This window comes from Schistocerca cancellata, chromosome 3 (assembly GCF_023864275.1).
Source record: "Schistocerca cancellata isolate TAMUIC-IGC-003103 chromosome 3, iqSchCanc2.1, whole genome shotgun sequence".
Classification (NCBI taxonomy): Eukaryota; Metazoa; Arthropoda; class Insecta; order Orthoptera; family Acrididae; genus Schistocerca; species Schistocerca cancellata.
The window spans coordinates 22,425,144-22,435,386 of record NC_064628.1 but is presented as its reverse complement, the minus strand read 5'-3'; the positions used below and the strand labels follow the sequence as shown (position 1 = coordinate 22,435,386).

Genomic DNA, 10,243 nt, shown 5'->3' with positions numbered 1-10,243 from the left:
GTTATCCGAAACATACAGGAGGCGGCGTGGATTGGCCTCCCTATTCGCCAGACATGAACCCCTGTGACTTCTTTCTGTGGGGACACGTGAAAGACCAGGTGTACCGCCAGAATCCAGACACAATTGAACAGCTGAAGCAGTACATCTCATCTGCATGTGAAGCCATTCCGCCAGACACGTTATCAAAGGTTTCGGGTAATTTCATTCAGAGACTACGCCATATTATTGCTACGCATGGTGGATATGTGGAAAATATCGTACTATAGAGTTTCCCAGACCGCAGCGCCATCTGTTGTTGAAAATTGTAACTACTGTAATTTCGAAAGTTTGTCTGCCTGAAAATGTACTGCTGTCCCAAGCATATTGCAACAAACGGTGTATTTCTATCGCTGTTCGTTTAGTTTTTATTGCCGTTTCAAATATACCGGTCATTTTTGAAACATCCTGTACGATAGTTTTGACGATGCAGTATTGTGACGCTATTACCTACAGACATACTGGAATCTCTGTGTAATTGACGGGCACTTATCAGTCGGCTGAGCTACAGTGCCGCTAGTACTTCATTAGCTTCTCCTGTAACACGTTTGCTTCCCTTCCTTTTGCCCGTCTGTACGCTGCCATCAGACATAAAGGCGTTCACAACCTCGTCAGAGAACGAACGAGAACGAGCTTTCTCTAAAAATCTCTCGCCATACAAGACGACAGCAGCGTCAACATTTCTCCTACATTCTTCCTAAATCAGGACCATTTCTGTTTTTTCTTCCGTGGTTGCAACATTCATCGTCCACTTGCGCGTCTGTTCTCCAAATGATAAGTAGGTGTAGGGGCAATAAACACTGCGCGAGGACTGTAATATTTAGAGCCACTATCGGTTCTACGTCTGGCAAAATACGTGAGTTTGTAACGGAACTGAAATGATGGTGGGCTGTGTAACGTCTAGAGAAACAAAAACAATATATTATGTAGTAATTAGAGAATTAGATGTATCATATTGTGTCATTGCATAAAATTATGTATTTTTTTATTATTTATTTTTGAAAACGTCTGCGTCGGCGAGTAATAAAACCGACACAGAAGATAAATGTTAAACAGAGATTAAAAAAGGAACTAGTATATAATGCGTGATGTAGATTAATGTCTTTGTCTTCTTGATTTGGAAGTTGTGCGAGTAAGATCTCCTGTGGTTGTCGTAGAGAACGCGAATGTAGCACTCTTTTGTCGAGACTAAGCAATGTACGCCATTACGTGTGAATTCACAAAGGTCTGTAATCACTGAGATATTTAAAGGTTTTAATAGAGTTGTTTAAATGAAAACTTGTATTATTTATTGTTAAGCTTGCTTGCATATTATCCCATCCTGTTGAGACATTTTTCAGTTATATAAATATTATCTGTGGTGCTGAGCTGCGTGGAGAACGAAGAGCCGCTGCCGCGGCGTATTTAAACGACTTACAATATAGTCGAGCATACCGCAAGGAAGCGGTAAAATAATAGTAAAATAATATTATTTCTTTTAGCTCCCAGACTGGCAGTGAAGATCAGCAGATTTTATGATGTGTTGCAGGTTGACGCGGGCTGCTGATAGGATGTAATTTACAGTGCAAATAATTTAATGTACCTTCAGAATCTGATAGGAATCTTGCTGTGCTCCGTTCTGATCTGGCAAACTTTATAGTGACAACGTATTTTTTAATGAGAGTCTCATGTTCTTGGGCTAGTCGTGGTATGAAATAGCATTTTAACGAGAAATAAAATCCACTGCGAACTTGTGTTTTTGAACGATCATACGAACTGTAACATCAGTGTTCATAACAAAGTAATTTCAACTTTTAATCACTATGAAGTAGGGAAGATATATTGATTCTTAGCATGAGTTGCAGTTACGAAAAATCGTTCCTTAAATTGTAGGCCAGATCCAGAACAATCAGACTTCCATATATACATTTTATTCCGCTAAAAGGTAATGATGATAAAGAAAAGCAAAGCACAGCATTGCTAAAAGTATTTCACGTAACTCTCTTCGTAAATGTGTTGTTACAAAGAGAATAAATAAACCAAAGCGTAACAATTTTACAATTCGCGAGAGAGTTATACGCGAAAGCTGACAGTAATTTGGAGCCCGCGCGTCGGAAACGGGCGCGCTTGTGTGAGACTGCCAGGGAGTGCACCCTGATGCCATCTATTGGCGAAACTGGGAATTAGCGCTACCTGTCAGACAATGCACTAAGCTCTCGGAGTCAAATGTATTCTTTTTCTTGGTAATTATAAGTTATTACTGTATAATTTAATGTTGTAAAGCGCTAGTAGTAAATTATTATGACTGGTATGAACTCCAGGGTAATAAATATAAATATTCTTAAATACTAAATGATTTCGGTGAAAAGGTGGTAGGGGAACGCCCCCACTCTTGGTGATACGAGCGTAGGTAGGGGTAGCTGGAGACACAGGGACTGAACAATGCAATGGCCTGGGGAGTGTTGACGTGATCGGACGTGCGTAACTCTGCTCACGCAAAAGTGATTGTGCTACAGAGAAGAGGCGAATATCGTCGCCATGGATATTGAAGCCGTCTCTATGCCACAGGGGCTGATTGTAAGAGTTCCTGCACCCAGATTTTATGGCGGACGTACAGTAGCTTATACGAGTGCTACAGCTCGTAGTTCCAGCCGCCATTAAGGGCATGAGGCGTGAAGAGCTGCGTTAGCCACATGCATCTCACCACCAGCACCGACACGTCTACCCAAGGCAAGACTGCTTGCAATTGTTAAGTCGAACTTTGTATACATGTAAAAGGAGAATACCAGTTTTCTTTTATGCAAGTGCAGAGGACAGAATATAGTAATGAGTAAAATTACGACGCATGTTGTTCATTGTAAAGTGTAGTAACCTCAAACATAGTATAGTGAAATCAGACTGAGGCCACCATCGCCTCTTTCATTTACAATTCTTTTGTTTGTAGAATACTTTAGCGTATAAGAATGTTAAAAAGAGCAATGGTCACACCAGAATGAGTCGCCTATTTATAGTTCCTTAAATTTTTCTGAGTAACCTTTCAAGTAAAGTCACTTAACTAATTCTGTGTCAATTGTCCAAAGAGTAACATCCAAAATCATTAAATAAGTTGAAGGATAGAATTTTGTTAACCCAAGTTGCATAAACTGTCTTGGTAGTAATTACCAAGCCAACTCACAGAAATTGAGAGAGTATTTGCTTTGTAGAATCATCTAGAATGATCAGAAATAGTAATATTCAGAATTAAGTTTAAATTCAACTCAAGCCATTTCACTTTGAAACGAGCCAAAAATTGATTTATTCTTTTGCTCCTTCAGAGCTGGCGACCGTAGTTATAAGTATTTTCAGGAGGATTCGACGGTAAGTCTGCTGCTCTCGTCGTGCTGATAGGATTATCCACTGCGGTTAGCAGTGGTGATTGGATACATAAGCTCATACCAAGTTAAGTGGATCAGGTAGGCAGTGTTACCGTGTGAACTGTAAGGCACTGTAGGCCGTGGATCGAACCCGTTCAATCATCACAGCTCTTAGGGAAATAGTCCGGTTAGGAGTGTACTAATCATTAGGTAAATACTGGCGAGTAACGGTCAAAAATGTATACGCAAGTGAATTTAGCAAGGTCCACGTAGCACCTAGTTAATGTGGTGCAATGGCGAGGGTAGGAGTTGGGTAAAAGTGAGCTGAGCTTGTGGCAGCTGTGCTGTATTCAAATATTAACAACGTGAATTCACTACTACCTCTTACCATTAGGACTGAGCTATTTACAGTTAAAATACGTAGCAGTAAGCGCAAAGGCGTGACAGCTACAAGTCCGTATTGGTTTTATACATACGGAATTAGGAAGCGGGTCATTCCGTCAGTGGAGGGGGTTAAAACAACCGAGTCAGTTGAGAACATACCCCATTTACTGATGGAAAGATTCGGCGGTTCGGTCGCAAGTTCCGACCGCAGTGTACTGCCCGTAATGATATGTCGTAATCCGGCCATGGTGGTGCGTCGAGTAGTCCCCTGTTCGATATGTCGCAGGAATAAAACGTTCCGGATGATGTTTCCAATTCGACGTTGTGAAATACTGGCCTGTCATACCATGGCAGCATGGAGGAGGTGTCCCACATGCCACTGGACATTCAAGGGGCATTGAGTAGCATGTCGTAAATTACGATTGTGTACCCATTTATATTCCTCCGGTTACACCACCATCTGTGGCGAAACGAAGAAAATACTTCTGGCAAAACGTATGTAGATTTTTCCTCAGAATCGTAATCTGCAATAAAAAACGGGAGTTTCCATTGAAGATTTCAGAGTTGCCCCCCGCCAGCCACGAAGTGAGGTGGTGTGTCGAATGTGGTATGGTCGGATGTCTCCCTCCGAGAAAAACAAACTGGAACTACAAGTTTTTTTTTCATGCTATGTGTATCTTTGGGCAACGGCCTTGCCGCAGTGGATACACCGGTTCCCGTGAGATCACCGAAGTTAAGCGCTGTCGGGTGTGGCCGGCACTTGGATGGGTGACCATCCAGGCCGCCATGCGCTGTTGCCGTTTTTCGGGTTGCACGCGGCCTCGTGATGCCAATTGAGGAGCTACTCGACCGAACAGTAGCGGCTCCGGTCAAAGAAAACCATCGTAACCACCGGGAGAGCGGTGTGCTGACAACACGCCCCTCCTATCCCCATCCTCAACTAACGATGACACGGCGGTCGGATGGTCCCGATGGGCCACTTGTGGCCTGAAGACGGAGTGCTATGTGTAGCTTTCGAGATATTTCAGTGTCTTCAGTTAAAATAAACATCCTACATGAATATATATACTTTCCTGATATAATCGAGAGAGACCCTGTAGTAGTAAACTAATAACTACTAAACGATATACAAGGCGAACCAGAAGTTCACAGTCAAACTTCCAGAGGTGGTAGTATAGAAAGAGAAACAATAAAAATATTCTGTAAAAATTGGCTGTAAAATGTATATCTTAGGGGCTATGGGCACTGTTTCGTCTTCACTACCGCGATACACATCTATTCCACTGAAGACTCTTAGTTTTCCATACTTTAAAGATGTGGTAGCACGGACTAAACAATAAGAATTTCCGGTAAACATGGGCTTCAAAATGCATACCTGAAGAGCTACGAGCACCTGTTTGGTAAAAGAGATGTTTCACAGTAGCGAACATGAACAAATATTCATAGCTCGTAAGGTATGCACTTTAGAGTCCATGTGTATTGCACTTTTTTCCTTTGTTTGGTCCATACTAGCACCTCTAAAAGCTTATCGGTGGAGTTCTGGTTCAAATGACTCTAAGCGCTATGGGACTTACCATCTGAGGTCATCAGTCCTCTAGACTTAGAACTACTTAAACCTAACCAACCTAAGGACGTCATACACATCCATGCCCGAGGCAGGATTCGAACCTGCGACCGTAGCAGCCGCATAGTTCCGGACTGAAGCGCCTAGAACCGCTCGGCCACCGCGGCGGGCAGTTCTGGTTCATCATTATATACATGGTGCAGTGAGAAAGATTGATTTGGAAGTCAGATAGAGGCCATCATCATTGGGTTGTCTGCCTTGCGGCAGGTATTGACTGCACAGCCCTCCATGCTTCTCTGTCTTCTGCGATCCTCTTCATTCTTTGTTACCCTCCTTGTGGCCTGCTGACATCATCCAGTATCTGGAACCTTCTTCTCCCCTTCCCTCCCTTTCCCGGAATTGCGTCTACTAGAACGCAATCTCTTCTTGGATTGTGTCCTATACAGTTTAGTTTCCTGTTCTTCGCCGTCAGTAGCATCCTCCGTTCTTCTCCAACTCTCCTCATGAATTCTTCATTCCTGACTTTATCAGTCCAGCTGATCTCCATTCTACGTCATATCCACATTTAACAATCTTAAATTCTCTTCTCGTCCTGCTTTCTCAAAGTCAACGTTTCTGCTCCATACAAGGCCACGCTCCATAGTAAGCACTTAACCAGTCGCTTCCTTAATCCCTTGTTTAAACAACTAGTTATGAGTCTTCTCTGCTTTTGAAATGCCTCTTTCACCAGAGCAATTCTTACTTTGATATGTTGCTGGCAAACCATGTCTTCTTTAATCCAGCTTCCCAAATACTTGAATGCTCTTACTTGTTCCTATGATTTCTGAACCCAACTTAATTTTCGCTTTTCGTTTCTGTAGGCCTATGACCATGCTTTTGGTTTTCTTTTTATTGATTTTCATACATATGCTGAACAGTCTTCATTCAGGTCATTTAGCATTTGAGTCAGCGTCTCTTCATCTTCTGCGAGGGTCGCCATGCCATCTCCAAATCTTGTTGTTGTTGTTGTGGCCTTCAGTCCAGAGACTGGTTTGATGCAGCTCTCCATGCTACTCTATCCTGTGCAAGCTTCTTCATCTCCCAGTACCTACTGCAACCTACATCCTTCTGAATCTGCTTAGTGTACTCATCTCTTGGTCTCCCCCTACGATTTTTACCCTCCACGCTGCCCTCCAATACTAAATTGGTGATCCCTTGATGCCTCAGAACATGTCCTACCAACCGATCCCTTCTTCTGGTCAAGTTGTGCCACAAACTTCTCTTCTCCCCAATCCTATTCAATACTTCCTCATTAGTTATGTGATCTACCCATCTAATCTTCAGCATTCTTCTGTAGCACCACATTTCGAAAGCTTCTATTCTCTTCTTGTCCAAACTATTTACCGTCCATGTTTCACTTCCATACATGGCTACACTCCATACAAATACTTTCAGAAATTACTTCCTGACACTTAAATCAATACTCGATGTTAACAAATTTCTCTTCTTCAGAAACGCTTTCCTTGCCATTGCCAGTCTACATTTTATATCCTCTCTACTTCGACCATCATCAGTTATTTTGCTCCCCAAATAGCAAAACTCCTTTACTGCTTTAAGTGTCTCATTTCCTAATCTAATTCCCTCAGCATCATCCGACTTAATTCGACTACATTCCATTATCCTCGTTTTGCTTTTGTTGGTGTTCATCTTATATCCTCCTCTCAAGACACTGTCCATTCCGTTCAACTGCTCTTCAAGGTCCTTTGCCGTCTCTGACAGAATTACAATGTCATCGGCGAACCTCAAGGTTCTTATTTCTTCTCCATGGATTTTAATACCTACTCCGAATTTTTCTTTTGTTTCCTTTACTGCTTGCTCAATATACAGATTGAATAGCAACGGGGAGAGGCTAGAACCCTGTCTTACTCCCTTCCCAACCACTGCTTCCCTTTCATGTCCCTCGACTCTTATAACTGCCATCTGGTTTCTGTACAAATTGTAAATAGCCTTTCGCTCCCTGTATTTTACCCCTGCCACCTTTAGAATTTGAAAGAGAGTATTCCAGTCAACATTGTCAAAAGCTTTCTCTAAGTCTACAAATGCTAGAAACGTAGGTTTGCCTTTCCTTAATCTTTCTTCTAAGATAAGTCGTAAGGTCAGTATTGCCTCACGTGTTCCAGTATTTCTACGGAATCCAAACTGATCTTCCCCGAGGTCGGCTTCTACTAGTTTTTCCATTCGTCTGTAAAGAATTCGCGTTAGTATTTTGCAGCTGTGACTTATGAAACTGATTGTTCGGTAATTTTCACATCTGTCAACACCTGCTTTCTTTGGGATTGGAATTATTATATTCTTCTTGAAGTCTGAGGGTATTTCGCCTGTTTCATACATGTTGCTTACCAGATGGTAGAGTTTTGTCAGGACTGGCTCTCCCAAGGCCGTCAGTAGTTCCAATGGAATGTTGTCTACTCCGGGCGCCTTGTTTCGACTCAGGTCTTTCAGTGCTCTGTCAAACTCTTCACGCAGTATCGTATCTCCCATTTCATCTACATCTACATCCTCTTCCATTTCCATAATATTGTCCTCAAATCTTATACATTCAATTTTCCGCCGACCTATCCTGACGCCTGTTCTCTCATCCAAACAACTTTGCAGTACTTCCTCCAAACAGATGTCAGATAGGACCGGCGAGAGACAACAGCCCTGTCTAACACCTCTCCCTGTCTTGCTGCCTTCAGAGATCCCATTACCTATTCGTATCCGAGCTTTCTGATTCAGGTACAAATATGTTTAATTGAGCAGAAGATATCACGTAACAACTGCTCAGGAATGCTCCGTTGCGCAGGTGAGACAGTAAAACTGTAGCTACTCACTACTGACGAGTGAACACAAGTCCAAGTGTTTGTCGAAACACGCTCCCCATAAACCTAAGTGAAGTTAATTGCTGCAGTTGAACATTCAATACTGGGCAAATTTTGGATTCTATAAAAGATGATTTCTTTCTGCTATGTCTGTTGAGTAAAGTCGGACTATTAAATCAACTTCACTAAGAGAGAAGTAATGTTATTAACTTCTTACGGTAGCACGATGGACTACAGCAACTACAAAACAGTAAGAGAGTTTAAATGAGTAGCGTATTTTTTGATGTGAGACATCGATATCAAATAACACGTAGAAGTCATGAGACTCAACTTTTACTAATGTATGGATAAGAGTTGTAATGAACTTACATCTTATCAACTTTGTTCTGTGGCACTTATGTCTTCTTAAATCACATTTTCAAAAATTTATTAAGTGGTTTTCTGAAAATGGAACCTCTTTTAATTTTGGGTGAACACACTATATTCAACTCTGTAAAACAAACAGTATCATACCATCAACTGTTGTAACATATGAACATATGTCAATAAACATGATTAAATGCTCCAAATTTTTGGGTGTACATGCTGATGACATCTTGAACTGGAAGAACCTTACCACTGAGCTTCTCAAACAATTAATCTGAGCTGCTTTTGCTCTTCATATAACTGCTGTAGTCTTGGAAATAAACGAATCAACCTCATGACATATTTTGCTTATTTCCCATCAATAACGTCTTACAGAATCATTTTCTGGGGTAACTCTCACTTAAAAAGTATAGATTGCGAAAAATCGAACAGTACGATTAATATGTGGTTTTCACCTGCGGACATCATGAAAATACTCGGAATGTTAATGAAATTGGTATTAAATAACCCAACACAAATTCGAGAAGAGTAGCGATGTCCACACCTACAACAATAAAGGAAAACAAATTACCTTCATTACCCGTTACTGAAGATGTCAGCTGCTCAGAAAGGAGTTAAAACATAATATATTTAAAAACTGGTAGTCTGTTAAAAAAACATGTATACATATTGTAATAAAGTGTATTTGTGTGCCTCGTTGCTTTTTGTTTAGTTTAAAATTTATTTTTTGTAGTCTGGATGTCGAAAGCAAACAAGATAAAATGTCCACATAGTCTCTAAACTGACTCGTTCCACATTTCGGCAGAAGAATAGTTGAAATGATGGCAAGAAAATGTTTCTAACTAACTAACAGATATTACCTGAAGCGTCACTTCCAGTATAAGAGGTCAGAAAAGAAAAAGACTGACGCGGCCAGGAAAACCTACCCACCAACTCTCAATGGGTGTTTACAGCTACGTAACTCATTCAGTGTTTCATAAAAACCTACACAATAATATCCATTTGTTTCAAAATCTGTAGAGGGGTTGGAAACACCGCAAGAAATGCATGCTTGAACACAAAAGAAAATTCTAGCCATGCCTGAAGGTTGCCTTGTTGTATTTGATGTTGTATTTGACCACGAACGGCACCTGGGCAATACCCTCAGTACACTACAAGTGTTCAGAAGAGTGTTCTTTGTAGGTGTGAGAGCCTTATGTCGGAGCTAAGTGAATTCGACCTGGGGATATTGTTGGTACTCGTGTGGTGGCTGTTTCTGTTGAAACGTCCCCTTAGAAAAATTATACAAGACTGTGCTTAAACTGACACACAATATTTTTAGCGCAACGCAATCTGACTTTCAGAAATCCCTACAAAAGAATGGCCCTGACTAACATTAACCTATACCTTTCACAAATCACTTACCTCACGAAAAATTTTCGTTACTCCAACTACTGCAATACAGCGAGCGCCACTACTGCCAGCTAAATAAAAGATTCAAACTACTGAAGGCACTAACCACTGATAGGGATTGTTAGTAAATGAAAGATTTTAATAGAGAACAAACAATGTATTTACCTTAATAATCATAATATATATAGCAGTTCATGACATCCATTTTTACAAATTTCAAAACTCCGCCATTTCTCTCCCCACATCCACCACTGCTGGCGGCTCACCTCCAACTGCGCAACGCTACGCGCTGTTCACATCCAGCTGCCGCTGCCCAACACTACTATGGC

At 41.3% G+C, this 10,243-nt stretch overlaps 1 pseudogene; it reads left to right on the top strand.

Annotated features, from left to right (window-relative positions):
* The first annotated feature begins 4,434 nt into the window (after window positions 1-4,434).
* Window positions 4,435-4,552, top strand: LOC126177643 (5S ribosomal RNA; annotated as a pseudogene).
* The last annotated feature ends 5,691 nt before the right edge of the window (window positions 4,553-10,243 follow it).